Raw genomic sequence first — 24,356 nt, forward strand, 5'->3', positions numbered from 1 at the left:
TCTTGTGATAGCAGCAGTCTTAGACAAAAGATGGAAGGAATTTAAAGACCAACTAATATCAGGTGTTCAGACTAACCTAGCAAATGGTCCAGTCTGGTTTCAAGCTTATCCAAATTATTTGATGGCTTTAAGCGATAAATGTTTGGGAAATTCATTAACTCTTAGGATAAAATCCTCTAAGATGAATAGAATGAGTTCTCAGGCCAAGTATTTGGCGTATCACACAAGGATTGTCTTTAGACTAATTAACACGACAAATCCAGGAGTAAGGAACATTTCTAAAGTAACAGAATTGTTCGAAGAAGGTTCAGATAACTATAAGCAATTCAATAGGAAAGAAATAAATCTTGTAGAGCTTAGTTGGCCCAAGAGTTGGGTCCTTACAGAACCAGCTGAATCTTCAAGGCAAATAGGATCTTCTCAAATAACTCAAAGAGGAAAAGACATTATTTTGAATCTAGAAGAACCTATGAGAGGTTTTAGAATCTCTGATCCTATTCTCAGGAGGTCATTATCATCTAGGAACATGTTTAACTCTATAAATATAGACCAACTACCTAGAAGATCAGTGTCTAGTGCAACTGAAAATAGGATAGAAATTCCTAGAACATCAATAAAAGAAGAAGATGGACAATCATTTGATAATAGGAGAATTATAGGATACAAAGAAATAAGTCTACCTATTTATGCAGATGAAGAGGAAGGTCAGGAAAGTGTAAGATTAATGAGACAAGCAATAATACTTCCTGAGGTTGTTCGAAAAATTCAAACTATTTCGCAACAACGGTCAATGCCTTTTGAAGATATTTGGAATATGATATCACCTATTCCAATGGCATCGCAAATTATCTCTAGCCTGGAAAAAACCAACTTAAGCACTTATATTTCACTAACATTCAAATTTTCAGGTTATTATGATTATTGTTTAGATGCGTTGATTGACACAGGAGAAACAATCAGTAGTGCAAGACCTAATGCATTACCAGATGAATGGTGGAAACCATTGGCCGAACCTATTGTTTTACGCATTGCAGGGGGTGAGGTAAATCTAGTCACACACTATGCTGAAAAGGTTCCTGTTATCATTAATGAAAAACAATTCATTATTGATAAAATTTTAGCCTTTCCTGAACTAGATGCAGATATTATTTTAGGATATGCTTTCCTAAAAGGGCAAAAAGAAAACCGTCCTTTTGTGCAAGATGATGTATTTATCTCAATTGCAGGTGTCAAAATCACAACTCTTACAAGTCCGTAATTAAAGTTAAAATTTGGTTTTTATCCGGTAAAATTTTCTGAGTTGTGTGGATCTATACATTGCGAACCAGCATACAGAGTGCGAGCCCAGCATGGTGATTCATGGATAGATTGTTTATTTGGATCAGAAATTCCAAAAGATACCAATTGGTATGAAAATTTGTGTCAAACACAAGATGTAATAGAAAGACCTATTACAAGAAGCATACAACTTGCAGGAAACAAATGGAATAAGTTTCTAACCAAGTTAGCTGATAACTTTAGTGAAAATCCATTAAAGTTATGAGTTCTAAATGGTATAAAAGCCAAACTAGAACTGAAAAATTCTGATACTATCATTAGATCAAAAAATATAACATATTCTGAAGAAATGATAGAAGAATTTGATAAACAAATTCCTGAATTGCTCGAAAAAGGTTTGATTAGAAATAGTGAAAGTCCGCATTCTAGTCCAGCTTTTATGGTAATTAATCATGCAGAGCAGGTGCGTGGAAAAGCATGAATGGTTATAGACTATCGTCAGGTAAATCAAATGGCCGAAGATGATGGCTATAAGATTCCTACAGCCGGAGATGTAATTGACAGGTTAAGTCTTAAACAACCATCTATTTTTTCTTAATTTGATTTAAAAACCGGTTATTGGCAGGTAAAAATGGAGGAAGACTCTATACCATTAACAGCATTCAATGCTCCTCAAGGAATGTATGAATGGTTAGTAATGCCATTCGGTTTGAAAAATGCTCCAGGCATATTTCAACGCAAAATGGATAATGCTTTTAAGGCATTAAAAAAGTTTTGTGTGGTCTATATAGATGATGTGTTAGTTTTTAGCAATAATGAAGCTGGACACATGAGTCACCTTGAAAAAGTGACTGATATTCTTCAAAAGGAAGGTATGATTCTATCTGAAAGAAAGATAGAGTGGCTTAAGGAAAAGATAAAATTTCTAAGGATAGAGATAGCAAAAGGAAAAATATGGCTACAAAATCATATCTCTGAAAAACTTATCAACTTTCCTGATGAATTAGAAGATAGGAAGCAAGTACAAAGATTTTGTGGACTTGCTAACTATGCTAGACAATTCGTGAAAGATTTGTCCAAATACTTAGGAAGAATATCTAAGAAATCTTCTGATAAAACTCCTTGGTATTGGGATGAAGAAGACACTCTAGCTGTACAACAGGTAAAAGAAAAAATGAAAAATTTGCCATGTTTAAATTTACCCTCTGATACAGATGAGTTAGTCTTAGAAACAGATGCCTCAGAAAAGAGTTGGGGTGCAGTCCTTAGAATCAAAGGACGAAAACCTGAACCTATTTGTAAGTATTGGTCTGGAACCTTTAAAGGTGCAGAATTAAATTATCCAATTCATGAAAAGGAAGTATTAGCGGCAAAAAACGGTATGAAAGCTTTTTACCTCTTCTTAGCACCAAAAAGGTTTATTCTTAGAACAGATTCTACTTATATTAAAAGGTTTAGAAATCTTAACTTCAAAGAGGCTAGACAAACTAGACTCTTGAGGTTGCAAGAATGGTTTAGTTATTACAGGTTTGATATTGAATACATTGCATCTGATAAAAATGTAATAGCTGATTCTCTTTCTCTTGAACTTTCTGATATTGCAGATGGATCCTGCTGCCAAAAACAAGTTATGTTGGATTTGCAAGAAGGAAGGGCATACAAGAAAGAAATGCCCTACGAAGCGAGGAAATGAAGAGAACGAGAGCATTAGCTCTAGTCTTAAAAGGAGGAAGAAGAAAACAAAGGCTTCAAAAGATAGTCTTTGTTGGCGGTGCAAGCAACTTGGTCATTTTACTTTAGAATGCCCAATAGGAAATGAAGCTGCGAGTTCTAAAGAACTGATAAACCCTAAAAAGGTTTATGAAAAGGTTAAAGAAAAACCTTTGGTTCTTCAAAAAGAACGAAAAGAAAAATTCTTGGTTCAAAAGAACGAGAAGCTGAAAGAGTCTCAAACAACAGGAAGAGACTATTTAGCTGAAGGAGATGCCAAGCATGGCCTATCAAGAGAACGGGCTGCAAAATTATTGAAGAAATGCATAGGAGAGAAGACTGTTATGACCAACCTTCTTCAAAAGACAGCTCTGGTAAAAGTCATAAGGAAAGCACCAGCAAGCAGGTTAAAAATCCGAACAGAAAGTATCATCAGATACCAGTGTTCAGTGATTTTGAAGATGACTATTCAGATAGTGATGATCTTCTTAATGATGGTCCTGAATGGGATACGTTCGGAGAACCCTCTGGAAAATATGACTTTAAAGTCAAATATTCAATGGAAAAACCAGCACATTCTCAGGAAGAAAAAAATTCAAAAAACGAAGCTGAAGATATTGATCTTGGAGGATTTCTTGCATCATTAGAAAATCCTGAGGTTGAACAAACCTGGAATTATTATGAAGACGAAAGTCTTGGTCTTTCAAAAGACGGATCTGATTTGTGTGCGGGTTTAAAAGGAGGAATCTAAAATAAAGATTTTCAGCAAATATCACACTTTGCAGATGAAGTTGTTCAGTACATCCTAAAATTAGAAAAACAACTTGGACTCCGTTCAGCAGGAGAAGAAAATTTCCTTAACCATATTTCTAAGAGGAAAAAACTTCTTGAAAGAATGAATCAATATTTGCCCCCAGATATAAGATACACCATCAAGAAGAAAATAGTTGATTCGATAGATCGTTCTCTCAAAGAATGTTCTATGTTACAACCTTATATCCATTGGCAGTCACATGGACGGCCTGATTTGCAAGTTGAAGCAGATATGGCGGTGGAAAGTCTAAAATTCACAGAAGCGGGTCTAACTTCAATTTTAGAAACGGATTTAGAAACTCCCAAGTCAGTATTTCAAGGAATTGTGCAAACAGCTCTAAGTTATGTTAAGCAAACATCTAAGTTTGTTACATTTCAAATTGTAAGTAGAATGATGGAATATGAAGAGGATGGCAAGGTCCGATATCCTTATCAAATTTGGGATCTTCGTCCTGTTAGCAATAGAGAACTTGTGGAACCCCAGAAAATTAATAGTCAAAATCAAAAGTTAAGGTGGAAAATGTATGAAGAATCAAAGCTCGCAAACAAAGCTGTTCATATTGAATTCCTTAAGTCTGTTCTGGAGAATATAGTTAATAATTCTAACTATATTATTATCGGAGATGGAAGAATGTTTATAACTATCTGGTCCAAAGATATTGAAGTAGTCGATAATAATTTTTTTGTCTCTGGACGAGAAGAAGCAAAAGCATTACTCTTGAAGCTAGTCAATAGAGATGATAACTTGAATTTCAAATCAGAAAACTTTGAGATTTGGAAGAAAGTAGCTGAGTATAGAGAACAACTCTTTGAAAAAGCAAGGCAGGAGCTAGACGAAATGAATTGGGACCTGCCTGTCATTCACTCACAAGTGGCATGACAAAAACGTCATCGATGATGTCACCCTCTACATGTATAATTGAGGCAGACACTATCCTACAAAGCACTGCCCATAATATGACCCATGTGTCTTAATATGTGTGCCATATCTTTAGTGATGTAGTAGGAATCTTATCTTTTATATTGTATTATTGTGAGTTATTGTACTACAGCTGGAAAAATGGGACTAGAGACACCAGCTGTCTAAATTATTGCTTTCAATTATTGAGTCTTTTGAGCTGGAAAACAGTACTAGAGGCACCAGCTAGTCTTTGTATTCCTCATAAATACCCTTAAGTTCTATGAACAAAGGGAGCAGAAATAAATCAGAGTTTCTTTCATATCTTATCTGAGAATTTTTGCTACTATATATCTTGTTTATTTTACGACGGTCTGTTTTAGTGAAGGAGTGTTTCATAAGTCCCATAACCAATTTAAGTGAAGCGGGCATTCATAACACAGAAGAACCTTCTAGCTGCTGGTGACGAGCGTAGAGGAAGTGAAAGCTATTGCGGAAGCTTAGTGGACCCTGTTCATTGAAGGTATATATTTTTAGATAAATAAATTATTTTATTTATCTGAAATTGAAACTTGAAAGTTTATTAGTCCTTAATTGATATAATTTCGAGTTGAAGTTTTAGCTTGAAGTTTGATAAATGTTAATTGTCCTCATTCTGATTGTTTTCATTTAGATCACGGGGTAGGTAAGGAACCAGTAATAGGATTATTAAATTCTATTATTGATCGTCTTAATTGTCTAAGTGCGAGTTTAGAAACTTTAAATAAATCTGTAGAAAGTTTTTCTAGGCATTTAGAAGAGTTGTCTGTTAAACAGAGTGAAATTTGAGAATTATTTTCTTAAGAATAGAGAACCGTTAGGTTTTGTCGCTAGCTCTCGATACTTTCATGAGTATGAGAAACTGAAGGAGTCCAGAAATAACAGACAAAAATTTAAGGATCTTTGAGTAACTCTTTAGTTCCGCCATTGTAGGAGTAGGCTCACAATGAATGGTATCAGAGCCTAGTTGTTGATTATTGATTTATTTGAGTATCTTTGAAAAGTTTTAAAGTCTAAGGACTAAAACCGAATTGCTGAAAATTTTTAGAACCTGGTTAAATGCTGAAGGACATAGTAAACCAAAAAACTGATAGTACAGGGATGAGTCAGATACAAAAAATTTGACAGGGACTAATTAAAACAAAAACTGAAAGTACAGGGCTTTATAATGTATACAGCCTTTATATTGATTCAACTAATGGATGTCAACTGATTGTTAATTCTTTTTGAAAAATTATGAGAAGATAATTTTATTGCTACTTACATAGTTTTTTTTTTAAAAAAAACATCTCAAATCATAATCCGACCTACTAATAAAGATTGAAATTTAAAATTCGTTTTAAAATAAAAATAACAAAGGTTAAAATTAAATATCCAGATACTAATAAAGAGGTAATTACTTTCAACCCCTTAAGTTTTGACATATTACACTAGTTGGACCCTGAAATTAAAAATTACACTGAAACAACCCTCAACTTTGTAATATTATACCACAACACCCTTCCGTTATATTTTTTGTTGTCAACCGTTAGTTAACAATAACAATATACTATATATCTCTTACAGTTTAATATATTATACTAATGGGCCCTTTTATATTACAATATTACACACTTTATCATTATTTATATTTTTAATATGTCTTCAAATTTAATAAATAAAAAATTTATAACTTTTTTTTATTTTTTTATATTATAATTATTGTTTCGTATTATAATTTACTCTTAATAGGAAATAAATAGTAATAGTTATAAATATACATTAATGATAGTAATATATTTACATTTTCTAAAAAATAAGATAAATTGAAAAAAAAGTTATATTATAAATAATACAAAAATAAAAACTAGTTAAATTTTAATTATAAAACACGTCAAAATTATAATAGTTATTTTGTTTACAAAAATACACTAAAAATAAATCAATGCATACTTCTTACTATTTATAATTATTTTACATTAAATATAAATTACAACAAAACATACTAATTATAATATAAAAAATATTTATTTTTATTTTATCAGATTTGAAAAATTAAACATGTCAACAAATATAAATGGTAGTACAGTGTGTAATATTGCAAAATAGAAGAATCCATTAGTATAATACATCAAACTTCAAACGGTATATAATATATTATTTTTCTTAATTAACAGTTGACTAACGGAAAATATAACAAAAGACTGTTTTGGTATATTATAAAACTAAGCATTGTTCTAGTGTAATTTTTAAATGTAAGAATCTAACTAATATAATATGCCAATCGAAAATAATTACCTTTTAATGCATTATGTTGCTCACAAATCAAGAAAAGAAAACACCAAAAAGGAAGTGGGATTCATCACGATTCAACTTACCAAATGCTATTGCTCTAGAGCTCTTTTTTTCTTCTTCTGAAAATAGGTAGTTTTTTGGACAAAAAGCATATTTGAATCCTTATACTATTATATTTTTTCAAATTGGATCTCCGCACTCAAAATCGTTTAAAAAATATCCTGCACTATTGAAAGCTTTCAATGCAAGTCCCTCTATCTCATTTTGTTGGAGCGTGAGATATACACTGTAGACGACTATTTACCGGACAGGTTAAAAGTGATAAGGGACTAAAGCGTCCAATGATGATTTATAGAGAAATTCGTCCGGATGACGATCTTGTGATCCGCTTGTTTCAATTAAAGATAGTTAGATCTGTGGGCAGTTACAAATTTGAAGGATTGAAACGTAACTAGGCGCAAATAGCCTATAAAAATCTAAAGAGATTGTGATCTAAGTCTAACAAATTGAACTAATTGCAATATCTTATAAGTTTATGGGCCAATTTGCATGTTTGACGGGCTAAATTGACCATACTCAAACCCTTAGGGTCCCATAAGCCATTTTTAACACTTACGGGCACCAAAATAAACTTTTAAACCTCATTTGCTTAGCATGCACAATTTAATACTAATTTAATTAGAAAAATATTTAAAATAGATGTCAAACATAATTCTAATCCTAATCCTAATCCTAATTAGACATCTAAGCTAATCATTCCACACACTTTCACACTCCTAATGCTATACAAATACCCAGTAAACCCTAGGTCAATCCGAATTACTATAAATAGAAACCTAGCACATCCTAATTAAAGGTCGGCAAAGTGATCACCCAAAGAGTTTTATCAAACCTTAAAATACCCTAGAATAGCTGAACCACCTCAAGCAAACACACACACACATACACACACCAATCGATCAAACAAGTTAGAGACCCTTCAATTAGTCAAGAACGCACGGCCACACATCGATCCTAAGCTGGATTGCATATCCGGATCGCTTGGAAAACGAGTTAAGGACTCAGAACGGTACTTCTGAGGATCAAAATCTTCTTTCCATCACTTTTTTCATGTATAATTTAGAACTGCTAAATTTGATATCTTAGATTGCATGTTCATATTGTTTTGCCATGAAAATTGTCATAAACTGTATCCTTGTCATAAATGATGTGTTTTAAGCTTTTGATATGATTACCATGAAATTGACTTAGAAACATGTTCATATGCTGTTTTTATGTGTTTAATCATCACATGTCGAAATCGTTTGATTCTGATGCTTAAAATGCATGCTTGTAGCTTAAATTGCCATGATTACCATGTTTTTAGTTATTTTGCCATGATTTCCATGAAATCATCTTATAAACATGTATTTAGGGTGTTTAATTTGTTTTAGACATTGTATTTCGATTCCAGAATATTTCCTTGTATGTTTTGATCGTTTTTCAGCATTTTTGCATGAAAGCCAAACCAAACGACAAACTGCCCTCGACCCGACCATGATGGCACCGCCGCCATCATGTCATGGCGTCAGCTTCGCCACTCATAATGGCGCCAATTTTCTTCATCGTCCTAGACTTCAATTCGTAGTTATATCACTGTTTTTGTGTTTCCGGGCTCATTTGAGCCCAGAATTAAGACCCGTTTGAGCCCACGAACATGTAATTAGTTATAGGATCTGTTTATATGTTGCCATGGGTCAAACCAAATTTATTTTGGGCCCGAAGCCCAATTTTGTAACCTTCCATGCCAACTGGGCCTTGAAGCCCAACCCCGCGAAGATCAGAAAATTACAGAAGCTATTCCATGTTCGTTTGAAATCGGAATTAACCAATGAATCTGTATCGATGAGAAAAATAACTTTTGTGTTCTGACCGAGTCCAAATTTCTATCACACTGACTACTAGAAGACAAACACTTGAAACACACTCGGGTCTACAAGGTTAAAAAGTATCTCTAACCTTGTATGTATATCAACTGCACGTGTGTGCTTAAACTGTTTACTGCTTTCCAAAGCATGTTGAGATTCAATATTAATAAGCTAATGAACCTAATCACGTTACTTAGTAAAATCCAGCAAATCTAGCAAGTCGCATAGAAATTAAAGGACTTCCATGAAAATATAATTAGAAGGTTTTATAGGAATGCAAGATGACTTAGTAAAATCAACCCCACATATATATCCAGTTTAGGCTTTGTGCATGCAAAATGGTAAAGTCCATCACTGTTTGTTACATGATAGAAACCACCAGTATTAGATATTTGCTAAGGAGTACATGCTACATGTCTCACATGCCAGTCCAGATCAAGTAATATACTCCTCTTACTTATTTACCTCATTCAGACGTGTTTACATTTCCAGTATTATATCATGTGGACTGCATGAGTGTTAAGATTAGATAACCGGATATGCCATGCAAATATACAATGTGTTCGATAAGTCAAGTACAAGAGTTTTGGTAGTGTCTAGGAACCCGGTCTTTTGATCCGATGTAGGGTGGTCTCACCCATAAGCATGAGAGATGTACCTAGTCGGTAGAAAAGGAATTTCCTAAGCTAGCTAGACGGCGACTCTATTATTTTTAAAACCTAACCAGATACGAAGTCAGCCATAAGTCTGGGAGAGCCGCCCCCAAACCCCACTCCACTCATAGTGGCGAATCCACTGGGGATGAGTAAACTTTTTTTAAACATTACAACTCAAAACGTTTTTGCAAAAGTGTTTTAAAACAGTTGCCTTAGACACAAACACGTGATTTGTTTCTTATCGAACACTCTTATTTGCCTAACATAAATGCACCTGCTGCATCATATTAGACTTTCTCTTCTCATCTTACTCTCTAGGAGACTCAATACGAACCCTAATGCTCATAATCGTTCTCACGTTTTGGCTATGCACTCTAACGTCTAGAACGTCTTATGCGATGTAGCATCACTCACAGCCCAATACCTTGGTCGCTTGTAATCATGATTGTGGAGTCCTATCAAAGCTATATTTGTCTGTGGGGACCTTAATCTGGTTACTACCAATACCCAATCAACGCACCTGACATGCATTCTTGCTTAGACACTACCCTATAGGAAAATACCTAATATTATACTTATGTTTGAGGCATGATGTCAACGTAAGGATTCTCAATCCGTTTTCTCAAAATATCCAGTTTTCAAAACCAGATTTTCAAAAACACCATGTTAGGTAGACTTAAATACCATATTAAATCAACTAAAGTCCATTTCCTTAGTCAACCTCCAATATCCAGTCCGGTCAAGTGAAGTCCATTCACTTGACCAACTTCCAGGCTCAATTACATTCCAGATATTCTTGCAAGGAGGCCACCGAGTCCACATTTTTTTTGTGTTTACACACCTTCCAACTAAGGGGACAAACAATTCTTACATTGACTATGCCGATTGTCTTTTTTCAGACTGCTAGAAGAGAGCTTAAAGGTACACGTCGACCATAACTGTCACGACCCAATTTCATAGATCGTGATCGACGATAGGGTAGGGAGTGGTAGCTCCGAAACTCATAGCTAGACTTGCGGATAAAAATACAACACAACAAACCTGCATAAAACAAATGCTCGGGGGCAACCAAGACTCCAACCTATGTCTAGTAGTTCAATTAACAACAATATAATAATACTCGGCTCAACTCCGCGTCTCCAACATCATGGGATAAATAATAACATTAAGAGTATACAGTAAACATGCCAACAGTAAAATCATAATAATCAGACCAATACGACAATCCTAAGTATAGATAAGCAATAAAGACATAGCTAGTAATGATGCGGTCCAAGAGTTTTAAAATAAGAAGACCATCTTTATTTCAAACTAAAAGTAGACCTCCACAAAAAATGAAAGATGGAGATCAACAGACATGCTCAAAATCATAAACCTGGAAAATGGGGAAACAATAGGGGTCAGATATACTGAGATGAGTTCACATTACTATTTATCTTTTTTAAAGTGAAAAACCTTTAAAATATTTATAGAACATTTTATTCATTATGGATAAGCATTGAAATCCTAAACCATAAATAACTAAATCCAATTTCGTGTCGGTGAGACGTATTTTCATAACCGATCCCCGACTGTCACTCAAATAAATCACGTGAGTCCCAGAAGATGTATCTTCTACCGGAGCCCTCACTAAGGCGAGACGAATCTCTAACCTACTTCAAATACCCAAATGATCATACCGGTTTGATGCCCATCGAGTAACCCGTTCAAATTCAGATCCATAATGTCTAATAACAATTCAAAAAGATGCGTATACAATATATATACAAAATATACAGTTTACTTAATAAAGTGGTAAATAGCAACATAAACTCACAGCTTGCGAATCCACGTGAAAACCTGGCAAGCAACTAAACTTGTTCCAACTTCGAAGCACGAATAGTCGACAAGTTTAAAAACAAAACTTCAATTAAAATCAAATCAGTCCTTAACTTTTAGAATACTAGATACCACATAGGACTAGTATCTCAAACCACAAGACACAGTATAATCCAAAGTCTAGCAATCATATAATATACAATCCATAGCCAAAGAAATACAAGTTCCCACTTCGAAAACATAATCCAGATTACAAAATAAATAACTTAGTTAAAAACAATAAACCAATTTAAAATCCAAAGCGGTGAGTTAAACGAGTTATCACAACTTCCAAACTTCTTCTCACAAATTGGGCGACCCAAGTCTAACCCAAACCAACCATCAAACCAAAGTAAAACCAAAGTTCAAATACGGAAAGCATTTGAATAACCCAAAGTATCACTATTAAAAATACAGGAACAAGAAAACCGTTCTATAATCAAATATGGCAAAATGCCCATCCAGAGTTTGATATAAGTCCCCAAAGGACAAACACATGTAAAGAATCCATAGAATCAATATATAACAACCCTTTCATGCTTAATAATCATATTTGGAATAACACATGCTATAGCAAAACATTTATAATCCATTAACATGCTTTGCACAAAATAAAGTCAATAAAGCATTGGTAACACTTAGCCTAGAACGAGTCTAAACATGCATCACCAAATCCAAAGACCTTAGATCAGTTTACATACATGCCATAATCAATTATATGAAAATAATTCAGATCATAAGTCATTACAAAGCATCGTATCCATAAACAAGACGTTTTAGCGTAAAACTAGCTAGTTTCACAAACTAAGCCAATATGAATCAACACAACATGAATCAACATTACAATTCCTAGTAGATCAGTACTATATCATGCTTATATACCTCATAGTAAAACAATTCAGATCTGAACATAAGCCAACCTCACTTAAACAACCAATTTCGCAATTTCACTAGAAATTGCCTAAACATGCCATTAGGTTCAAAAAATAAATCCAATGAATCAAATAACATAGCAACTGATCTTATATATTTAAAACACCCTAGTATACACCTAACATCAGTAGGTAAAACATTCTAACACATGCTCATGACCACTGATAGGAGTAAAATTACTCCTATATTTCGAGTCGTTTCTACGCATCTTTAATCGCTTTTACAGTATTATTCATACATTATTTGGTGTTTTTATGCTTTATGGTGTGTGTTAGCGTTTCAAGGATTATTTAGTGATTATGGAGCGTTTTGAGCAATAAAGAGTATAAATTGTGGATTAGATCAAAGTCGTGAAGCTTAGGAATGAAGAAAGCACATTTGCACACATGAAAATATGACCCCGACGCATTAATTGACAATTTTGGAGAAGTTAAAGACTTCAAATGATTTTATGTTCTTCATAAGAAATAAATTAGACATCCTAAGATTTCCAGCGGTTCAAGAACCGACCCATTTGGAGTTTTTTACATCGAGTTATGAAGTTTTGAAGTTAGTAGTTTTGCAGCTGAAATTGTGTCTCGAACGAGAATTGGAGGTACGAACGTACCAAGGCAAATTTGCCAATTTCTCAAACGAGAAACCATTATTTCGAACGAGAATTGACTTATTTATAACGTACCATGAATTATTTCGAACGAGACATGCAAAAAAGGACTGAATCAGTGTCCGAATTGGATTCTTCTCCTATTTCAACTTCAACACAACTCCTAATCCAATTCCGACTTGTATTTGGAGTTATTTTATTATTCATGGACTACCTCTACTGTATAAAGGCATTGTAATAGCATTAGTTAAAAATCAATCAATAAAATTAGATATTAGATTAGAGTAGTTATAGTTTAGTGTTTATTAAATAGCTTTTAGTTTAATTTTTTCCAGCAGTTTATAAGTAGTTTCTGCAAGACGATTGTTGAAAATTTCAAGCTTAATCGAGACGATTCTTTCCAAAATTGACAACTCCGATATTTATTGTTTAATTATGCTTTCTTCTTCATCATACTTCTTGTTTTGTTTCAGTTTTAATATGTGTAACTAAAACCCTTGTTCGAGGTTGATATGAACTTATAAATTGATAATTACTTGGATTGGATGGATTAGTGTTAATTCGTGTCTTAATTATTAATCTTATTGCTTGGATTAAATTAGCTACTTAGTTCATGAGTTTGTGTTTAGTTAACTAATTGAGAGATTGTTAATTAAATAGACATAGATAATTAAGATCTTAGAGAAAAACGCCGTGAGAGCGGGTTGGAATTTAGGTAGTCATTGAGTTTGCTTTATAATTATAATTTGATTAATTAATTCAGTTTTAATATCGTGAGAGCGAGTTAATAATTGGTTAATTAATTAGGTTGTGATTTTATTCAGATCTTTGAGGCTTGAGAGAGCGGGATTCGGTGCATTAGAATAGCTCGATTCGCGATAAAATCACTAAGAAATCCTATTCCATAATTTTACTTATTTATTTGGGATTATCAATCCTTGAGCTTTTTAATCTTATTGTTTTAAATCATATTTTATTATTTGTTTTCAGTTTATATTAGTTTAATTAAATTACAAAACCCTATTGATTTTCCTAGCTAGCCGATTAAAGAATATTTGAAATTAGTGATTAAGTCCATTGTCTCTATGGGATCGATACTTGGTCTTACAAGTTATATTACTTGCGCGATATCGTACACTTACGATTATTTGCCAACAACCACCATGCTCATAATTCCAAACCGCACAGGAATCCTCCTAATCCAAATGCGCCAAACAATAATCCCAATTCCCAATGCAAATTCCACCAGATGCAGAGGCATCATACGGATTTGTGCATCACTTCGAAGCGCTCTATCCAAGACCATATCAATGATGGAAAAATCACTGATCCGTCGATGGGCCAACCTAGTATAAAAAATAACCCACTGCCGAATTACCATGAGGTGCCACCACCAAAGAGCTTGTATACCATTAATTCTATCCTGACTTGTGATGGGGTCATGAATTCGTTCTCTACAACCAGCTCTGAAGATCTGGGAAAGACAGAATTCGGATATGAGGCACCAATCGACAAGCCTATATTGAATCTGTTTAGGTTGTTAAGATCACAAGGGCTGATAACCCTTATCACCTGGAAAAACGAGCTATGCGAGAACTATAGAGAATTCAGTCACTCGATGGAAAATTGCACAGAGTTGAAGACCGCTATCATAAACCTTACAGGACAAGGAAAGATTAAAAAACCTTCCTTACAAATACTAAAGATCGATAGAAGTCACGAGAACAAAAAGACATAGAAAGAGGTCATGAACTCTTTTTCTGACATTAAAGCTCCTAAAAAGATGGACCTGTTAGGACAGCCATCCGGGAAATTCGATTTCAAGGTGTTTTTACCCCCTCACCTAAAACTCCCCTCGAGGAAATTGTGCCAACCGGTCACAGCCGTCATGGCTATTTATGTATGGTACAACTCGGACGAAGATGATACGAGGGAAGAAATCGTATTCAATAAGGGTTTAGAAGCTAGTACCGAACATGAGAACCAGGTCACTACAAAGGCGAAACCAAACCAGGTTGAGAAGGAAGAGCTAGCGACGCCCCCTAAAAATGAGGCATGATACGGATGTGAAATCCACTCAGAGAGACGACCTGAAAGTTAGCCAAACTAATAAAGGCAACATAGACAAGACCATTTGGGACTTGCTGATACGTTTCAAGGATCACCAGAAAGCAATGGTGAAGGCACTATCAGCAATGACCATTGAATCAGATGTAAACCTATATACACCTATTTTCTGGACAGGTAAAAAGTGATAAGGGACTGAAGCGTCCAATGATGATTTCCAGAGAAATTTGTCCGGGTGACAAGCTATCGATTCATTTATTAGAATTCAAGCAAGCGCAAACAGTGCATAACTACGAACTTGAGGAATTAAAACGTAATTAGCCATAAATACCCTATAAAAATCCAAAGCAATTGTAGACTAAGTCCAGAAATTGAACTAACTACAATATCTTAGAAGTTTATGGGCCAATTTGCAAGTTTAACGGACTAAAATTGACAATATTTAAACCCTGAGGACCTTAGGAGCATTGTTTAACACTTTCGGGCACCAAAAATGGCTTTTAAACACCTTTTACTTTTCTACCAAGTTTTAATACGGGATTTAATTAATTAAAAGGGTTTAACTCCATTGTACTACTAAAAGGTTATCACTTCACATACTTTCAATCATCTAAGAATCTACCCTTTTAGAAACCTAACACGAGATAGACTCTAGTAAACCCTAGGTCTCCCTGACCACTATAAATAGACCCCGAATGCAACCTAGTTAGAGGTCGTACCATAAGCACAACGCACACATAAACCCTAGGAAAACCCTAGTTTTGGCCGAACCCTACCATACTACCACACACACTTCACATTCAAATTTAATCAATCAAACAAGCTAAGTACGCTTTAATCATTCAAGAACGCACTGCTGCACATTGATCTGAAGCTAGATTCCACATACGGATCACCAGAAAACGAGTCAAGGATTCAGAACGGTAATTCATATGACAAGTACATCCTTTCATCACTTTTTATCTCATGTAATTTAGAACTTTTGATTTGATGTATTAGAATGCATGCTAGGTTGTTTTGCTGTAAAATTGTTGAAAACTGTGTTCTTGGCATAAACTGCCTTTGCCATGATGGCCATGTCTCTAAATTCTCTATATGATTTCCTTAGAAGTATGTATATAGGATGTTTATATGTATTACTATAATTGCATGTTAATATTGTATAATCCAGACGCTTAGAATGCATGTTTCTAACATCGAATGCCATGATTGCCATGTTTGTTGCGTCTCTAACTGTTTTGCTATGCTTGTTGCGTTTCTAGGTATTTTTCCATATTTGCCATCAAATTAGTTTAGAAGCATGACTTTAAGATGTTTAATTAGATTATAGACATTGTACTGCGATCCCATTATGTTTTAGTACGTTTTCCCGTACATTTTAATGGTTTTTTGAGTGTTTTCGCATGAAACACGCCAAAACGGCAAACTAACGCTGCCAGTCGGAGTGCCCTCACCGCCAGAATACACTGCCAGCATCGCCAGTGTATAGTGCCCTCGCCGGCACTATGATTAGCACCCAGTTCATCATTTTCCAAAATCCAGAATTGACTCCCAGATCTTTCAAACTCCACTTCAACCTTGTTTTCTTAATTCCGGGTTCGTTTGAACTCGAAATTGGATCCCATTTGAAACCACATGTATATATTTAGTTGTAGAACCTGTTTATAATGTTTAATGGGCTTGCACCTTTTTATTTCGAGCCTTGAAGCCCAGATATGTAACCTTTCTAGCCAACCAGGCCCTGAAGCCCACGATCGACAAAACCATCAACTTCCAGACCGGATTACAAGTTCATCGAAACTCGAAGTCGACAGTGGTTCAAACCAGTAGATCCGTATTGATGATACAAATAACTTATGTGTTCAGTCCGAGACCATAATCTGCCCAGACCGACCTCCAAATAAATGGCGAGTGCCCGACACTCTGATCTACGAGCTTAAAAAGTATTTCCAACCTTGTATGAATATCAATTGCTCTTGTGTATGTTGAAACTGTTTAGAACGCTTTTTAAAAGCATGATCCAATCCAATATTAACAGACTAAAGGACTAATCACGTTAATTAGTTAAATCAATTAAAACCAGCAAATCACCTAAAAAGCTTAGGACTACCATGAAAAAGTAGTTAAAGGTTGTATAAGTATTTCAAGATGATTATATAAAATTAATCAAATCTAGAAACCCGGTTTTAGGCTTTCTACATGTAATTAATCAAGATCAGCCAGTCATTTGCTATTTTTTAGAAACCTCTAAGTTAGATGAATGCTTAGGACTAATTGCCATTGCCTCAAACGCCAGTCCATATTGAGTCATATGCGAGTCTATGTGTTTACACGCTTTTGGACTTGTTTATATGCCAGCGTTATATCTTGTGGACTATTTTTTATATTAAGATGCAAATATTTGAGGTATTTGATAAGTCAAGTAGAAGAGTTTTGATAATGTCCAACAAACCCACTTTTGGTCCGGCATACGATAATCTCACCCATAAGCGAGTGAGGTTATCCAGTTGGTATAGAAGGCATTCCTATCTGAGCTAGGTGGCGACTCAATTTTTTCTCAAACCCTTTTTCAGCATAGAGTCATACCATAAGCCTGGGAGAGCGACCCCAAAACCCGCCACTTCTGCTCTCAATGGAGACTCCACTAGGGATGGTTAATTATCAACTATTTTTAAAACTTAAACACAAAAACGTTTTTAGAATTGTTTTAAAAAATGGTTTCCATGCATCTAAATCGCACGACTTGTGCCTAATCGAAATCTTTTACTTATCAGACATTCATCCGCTACATATATTAGAACTTCTCTTCTCATCTTACTCTCTAGGAGTCTCTTATCAGCCATGATGCTCATATCTGCTCCCACGCTTTGGAGTTTAACTCCAATATCTGGAACGTCTTATGCGGAGTAGCATCACTCACATATGATTGAGGAGACCCAATAAAGGTATATCTGTCTGTGAGGACCTCAAACTGGTTACTACCAATACCAATGACTCAGCCCACATGCATTCCAACTTGGACACTACCCTCTAGGGAAGTACCTAATATACTGACAGTATTTTAGGCATGATTGTCGGTGTAAGGAATCCAAGTCCATTTTAAAAAAGTACCATTTCAAATCTTAGTCTTTTTAGTTTCAAAAACTAAATTTTCAAAACTTTTTATTAGGCCAGACCTAAATATAAACTTTGACCAAGAAAAACTCCTTTGCTTGGTCAAACCCCCAATATCCAGTCCAGTCAAGTGTCTATCCATGCACTTGACTAGCCTCTAGGCTAAATTAAGTATAGATTTCAAAACGGACCGTCAGGTCCACTCTCTATGTTTGCACACCTTCAAAAGGTAACAAACGAATTCTAATATCAATTACTGCTGCTTATCTGTTTGGAACTGATAAAGAGAGCTTGCATGTATACGTCAACTGCTTCATCGCGATGAGAGGGTCCAGACCAAAAATCCTAGGAATGAAACCCCGCTCGCAACACGTGTGTAGGAGGAATATGGTTGGAAGGAACAACTTATCTCTGTGATATCAATTTGCTTAATGTGCTAATTGCTAAAGTGTTGAGTGATATGTGTTAAAACTAACCATGCATATCATGCATCTGCATATCATATATCTCATGCATCCTGAATGCAACACATCATATACTAAACCTTTGTGGATGCATCAACATTCATGCATCATGCACTGACCCATTGTCTTGCAGTCATCATATTGACTGCTCTATCAAGTACCCAACTGACATCTAGAATGTCGAGTGACCAGCAAGAAAAATTAGAAAAGATTTCTACCACAACCTCAGCATTAGCGATCCAGGCAACCAAGGATTCAGAAAAGTGTTCTACCATAACTCCAGCATCAGCGATCCAGACAGCAAAAGAATATGAAAAGGGTTCTACCGCAACTTCAGCATCGACAACCCAGACAGCCAACAAATTAAAAAATCTTCTACGACTCCAACATCAGCGATCCAGACAGCCGACAAATTTGTGAACTACTTTACCAAGTCTTCTATGACTCCGGCATCGGCGATCCAAACATCACGATCAGACAAATCAACATTGATAACACTAATAATTAAACAAATTAGCAAACAACTGAGCGATCCCACCTCAGAAAACCTTCCTCGAGAAGAAGCTTCTAATCAACTAATTCAGCCAGAGTGTCAGAATCAACCGTGGAGAGGCCAGTTGTAGTTCAATCAGAATCAACCCAAGAAGTGTCAACCACGGTTCAACTAATTAGAAAACAAACCTGTTAAAGCCATTTGAAGAGCAGCGAACTCATCTGATGAGCACCAATGTTGAACATCCCGCCAAGCCCAGGTGCATAATACTGATCAACACGGAAGTCCAAAATTTAATCAATCTCGAGGTATCCATCAAGCATAGCGATCTCCAGTGAACAAAATCTTGGTTGCTATAACACGCAGACTGAAGGGAAGAATTCGAGACACGGAAAATGGAACGACAAAAGTTTCAAACCAAATAGAATGACAGAGGTATAAGCTTTACAGAATAACCAAAGGAACAACAGAAGTTTCAATAATCCCGAATAGCCAAAGGGAACATCGAATTTTTCAGTTATCCTGAGTAGCTGAATGGAGCAATAAATACTTCAATTATTTCCAAAATAATCGAATGGAACAACAGATGTTCTAACCTATCCATAATGGAACGACAGAGGTTTCAACTTTCCAAAACAACCAAATGGAACAAGCGGAAGTTTTAATAAGAACAAATTGAACGACGGAGGTTTCAACTATCAAGAACACTCAAAATAGAGGAGTAGAGATCCTAGAACAATTAGACGGAATGATAAAGGTTTCATGCTATCCAGAACAGCCTAATTATGTCTCGTGTAAACGACTTCCGAGAAGTTAAAACCTCGAAAGCTTGATCCTTCAAATTATATATTACAACTCCTGAAAAATAGGAGGAGCAACGGGTCAGTATTAAACTGAGTGAGTTCACCAAATTACAAGCAATATCACATAAAAGAGTGAAAACATTTTAAAACCGCTTTATATAGAAAATAATCTTTACTTTCTTTCATAATTATTATTCTCTTCATAAACATATAGTTTATGTTATATTCATATTGGACATCTTTCATTCCATATTGTGGTTTTTATGTCATTATTTTCTCTTTTAGTTCTTTAGGTTTCCGATTGAGATCCTAGATCGTATAATCGCAGTAGATCCTTACTGAGTTGATCTGTTGACAAGTTTCTTATAACGGGATCCTGATGGTTTGGTCCCGAGATAGTTTCACCGAGTTAACCACAACCATCTGGTATAGTCCCAAGATAGTTCCATTGAGTTTAACTCGTACCATTCTTATAACTTCATCCTGATGGTTTGGTCCCAAGATAGTTCAACCGAGTTCAACCAAAACCATATGGTACTGTCCCAGACTCGTACCATTCTAATATCCAAATTAATCGAGGTGAGTCTCGGGATAGTTCCACCGAGTTAACTCCCTAGACACAGGTCCCGAGATAATTCTACCAAGTTCAACCTCGTGTCTATCGTAAAGAAGATATCTTCATCTCTGATACTGCAAATTTTCTGAACTTTACTATCGATCACATCGTTCCTATTGTCGTCTAATATGAAAGCTTTCATATCGGTTCTCGCTCTTGTTTCGTATTGATTCTCGATGTATTATGTTTGGTTCTTTTATCATATAAGTCACGAGGACAATTATCGAGAATAAGTGAGATATAGTGTAATACCCTGTATTTTCCCGGCTAGTTCCGTTTGACTTTTCGATATACTTTGGGTTTGTTTGAGTAGGTTTGACTACTTGGAATCATGGTTTGAGGGTCCAATACCATTAATATATGTTGTTTTTAGATATTTGAGGTGTCGCTTCGGGTTTTAAAGCGATTCCGAGCTCAATTTAAAAAATTTAATTTTTGGGTTGGCAGTAGCTTTTTGCGGGCACAACAAGCTTAGGTCGCAGGCGCAACGTGACATTGTTCAGTTTGCTGTTTTTCTATAAATAGCACCTTATCGCGACCTAAATCATTTTCCTTCATTTCTGAAAACCTAAATTCGGCTGGAACTTTTAAAAAATATTTCCTAACCAATCCTTGGCCTATTTTGATTATTGGTAAGTCTTTTCATCATTTCTTTGTGGTTTAATCATTCGTTTTCCATCTCTATCTTTGTAGATTCATTAGCTATTGTACTTAATTGTTTGTAGGCTAGTTTTGAATTATATTTTCTGGGTTTTGTTGATCTTTGTCTAATCAAGAGGTATGTGTTCCTTTTCCCTTGATTTGTTGTGTATATTTGTTAGATTGGTTAAAGGCTTAGGGTGTTGTGGCTTTCAAATTATGATTCACCATGATTTATAAATCTTGAAATGTTCATTTTGTGTTGGATTTGGCTTATAAATGTTACTTGTACCTTGGGTGGATTGGAATGGTTGTTTTAATTATATGATATATCAAATTGTTGTTGTTTTTGATTTGTAGTTCTGTTTTAGGGCATAATAAAAATATGGAAAATCATATAAGACTTGACCTTAGGTTGTCAATTTATAATTATACTTTGGGTGATACATATTAAAGAATAGGTGATTGTTCACTTCAATTGTTATGCGAAGTCATGTCCAAATGGCTTATTTTAAAACATTTAAGGGGCTGGAAATGCTAAACATCGGGCTGTTTTGAATACATAAAATTAATATTTTGGTTGCTCTTTTGGTTGGCGATGTAACCTTTGATTTTTGGACTTGCTTTGCTTTGGTTTGGATGGATTAAATGGATTATTTGCCTAGGTTGTTAAGTGGTTGCCTAAGAGATGGTTTAGGGTTGTTCTAATATTTATAATACATTGGCTTTGTTTTGATTTATTTGGTAATCGTTTGGCGAATTTGCTTACAAGTTATGTTAGATTTTGCCATTGTTTGGGTGTTGTTTTAATGGATGCTTCAGATCTGAGTTTGAGCATTTAAAAGTGTTTAAAATCATTTTGATTTCTTTTAAGGTGATGTATTTAAGTCGTATATACTTTGGGTGTAGTTTTCCAAGTGTTGGCAAATTGTTAGCATGTTGTTGCTAGTGGTTAACTTTGGTTTTGTTAAGCTTTAAATTGAGTTCTTTCTTTTCAAATGACTTTTAGTTTAATTAAAAGACTTTGGTTATTACTTTGAATTATACTTTGGCCTATGGTTGGGTCGAGTTAGACTTGGATCGCCCGACATGTTATGTTAAGCTTAAAATGTGGTTTATAGCTAACACGGTACTTTGGATATGCTACGTATTTTAAATGATTATTTAAGTTATGTAAGAACTTCAGATTTGATTTCAAAAGCAAAACGCATCTAAGCTTATTGTGTTGTTTGGTTTGTATGAATTCTTTGGCTTGTACTTTGGCTGTGGTTGAGATACTAGTCCTATGTGGTGTTTAGAATTCTTAGAGTTATGGGTTGTATAGATTTTCAATTGTGCCTTGTTTTTAGACTCGTCGTCTGCTCGTGCTTTGGAGTCTGCGTAGGGTTAGTTGCTTGCCAGGATTTATCACGTGGTTTTGCAAGCAGTTAGTTTGTAGTGATATTTACCGTTTTATTAAGTAACACAATATATTTTAGTATTACAAATGTTTTAGAACTGTTTTAAATGATTATGGAACTTGATTGGAACGAGGTACTCAATAGGCATTATCGAGATTGTGTGACCCGGAAAGTACTTTAGGTTTGGCCGACAAAATATCTGGCGTACTTTGGGATTGATCAGGATTTGTTCCCATCTACTTTGGGTTATACTTTGGTTTTCATTTCAATAACGTTATTCCATAATCGTATATATATTAGTAGGAAAGGATTTCAGGTTTTAAAGGTTTTTAACCAAATAAATGTAAATAGTATTATGAACTCATCTCAAGTATATAAGACCCTGTTGTGTTCCCAATTTCAAGGTTTATGATTTGAGAGCGTTGCTCGATCTCCGATTTTTCGATTTCCTTGGAGGTTCTTTTGTTTTAATAAAACTAGTTAACTGTTTTATACTCTTAGACCGCAGTAGAACTAGAAAGTCTTTTATGATTATTTATACTTTGATTTGTCGGATTGGTCTGACTGTTATAAATTATATATGTTGGCATGTTTACTTTGAATTCAAGTATTTATATTATGGCATATTGTTGGAGTTTTGGATTTCAGCCGAGCATTTGGTTATATAAATGTTTATACAAACTGCTAGACTTAGGTTGCAGTCTCGGTTGCCCTCGAACAGTGGTTTTCTTGCAGGATAATATGATTGTGTGGTTATCTGCAAGGCTAGCTACGAGATTTGGTACAGCCATACCCATACTCTAGCCCTGGTCACGATCTCTGAAATTGGGTCGTGACATATAGGTCCCGGGATAGTTCTACCGAGTTCACCCTCGTATCTTGGATCTTTATTTTTGAACGTACTGTAGTACAATTCTTTTATCACATATGTTAATCGTTTTGATACTTTACGTTTGGTTTTCTTGATCCTTTATGGATCACGACATGAACATTAAAATCTAAGAACATACATATATACCACACGCACATACGAGTATTCATTTTGATTAATAGCACATACTGTAATGTACTATGCTTCTTTGCTCGTATATTGTCGATACTCGTTTTCATATCATAATGCTTTACCCTTCCCCGGTTCTTTAAGCATTTGAAACTTTTTCATTTAATTATTTTATTACCAAAATAACATAATACCGTAAATCGTCATTTTCAAAACATACGATACATACTACTTTTCAAACATACAATTCAATATATAATATATTCATATAGCCTTTCGTATTAAAATACACAGCTTTATGAATATTGACGAGTAATAAAAGTGTACTCACCACTTGCTATCCAATACCTTAAAAATAAGCCAATCGATGTCTCAATCCTTAATTTACAAGCCCCTTCGACATTCGCCTCGTCGGGTCTATGCAAATTCGATAACACGACGAATTAATAAGAATTTAAATTACGTCTTTTCATTTAAAAGCTGTTTTTCTAGCCTACTTCAGCTATCAAAAATGCTTTTTAAAATAGTCTGACCCCTAAAAACATTGATATTCTGAAATTTCGGAATGTCGGCTACAACATTCATTGAGGTCTCGATTTACGATTAGCACCCGAAGGTGTCGGAAGTCAGCCTGGAAGTTGATTCCTTGGGCTGTTCTAAAAATTGCAGGAAAGTCTGCGCAGTAAAATGTTCTGCTTCAAATGAATATTTTAGAGTACGAATTAGGGAAAACGTAAACTTAGAAAATCATAGATAACATCCTTGAGTTTCTGTATCAGTAAACAAAACTT

The sequence above is a fragment of the Mercurialis annua genome, linkage group LG7, assembly GCF_937616625.2.
Source record: "Mercurialis annua linkage group LG7, ddMerAnnu1.2, whole genome shotgun sequence".
Taxonomy (NCBI): Eukaryota; Viridiplantae; Streptophyta; class Magnoliopsida; order Malpighiales; family Euphorbiaceae; genus Mercurialis; species Mercurialis annua.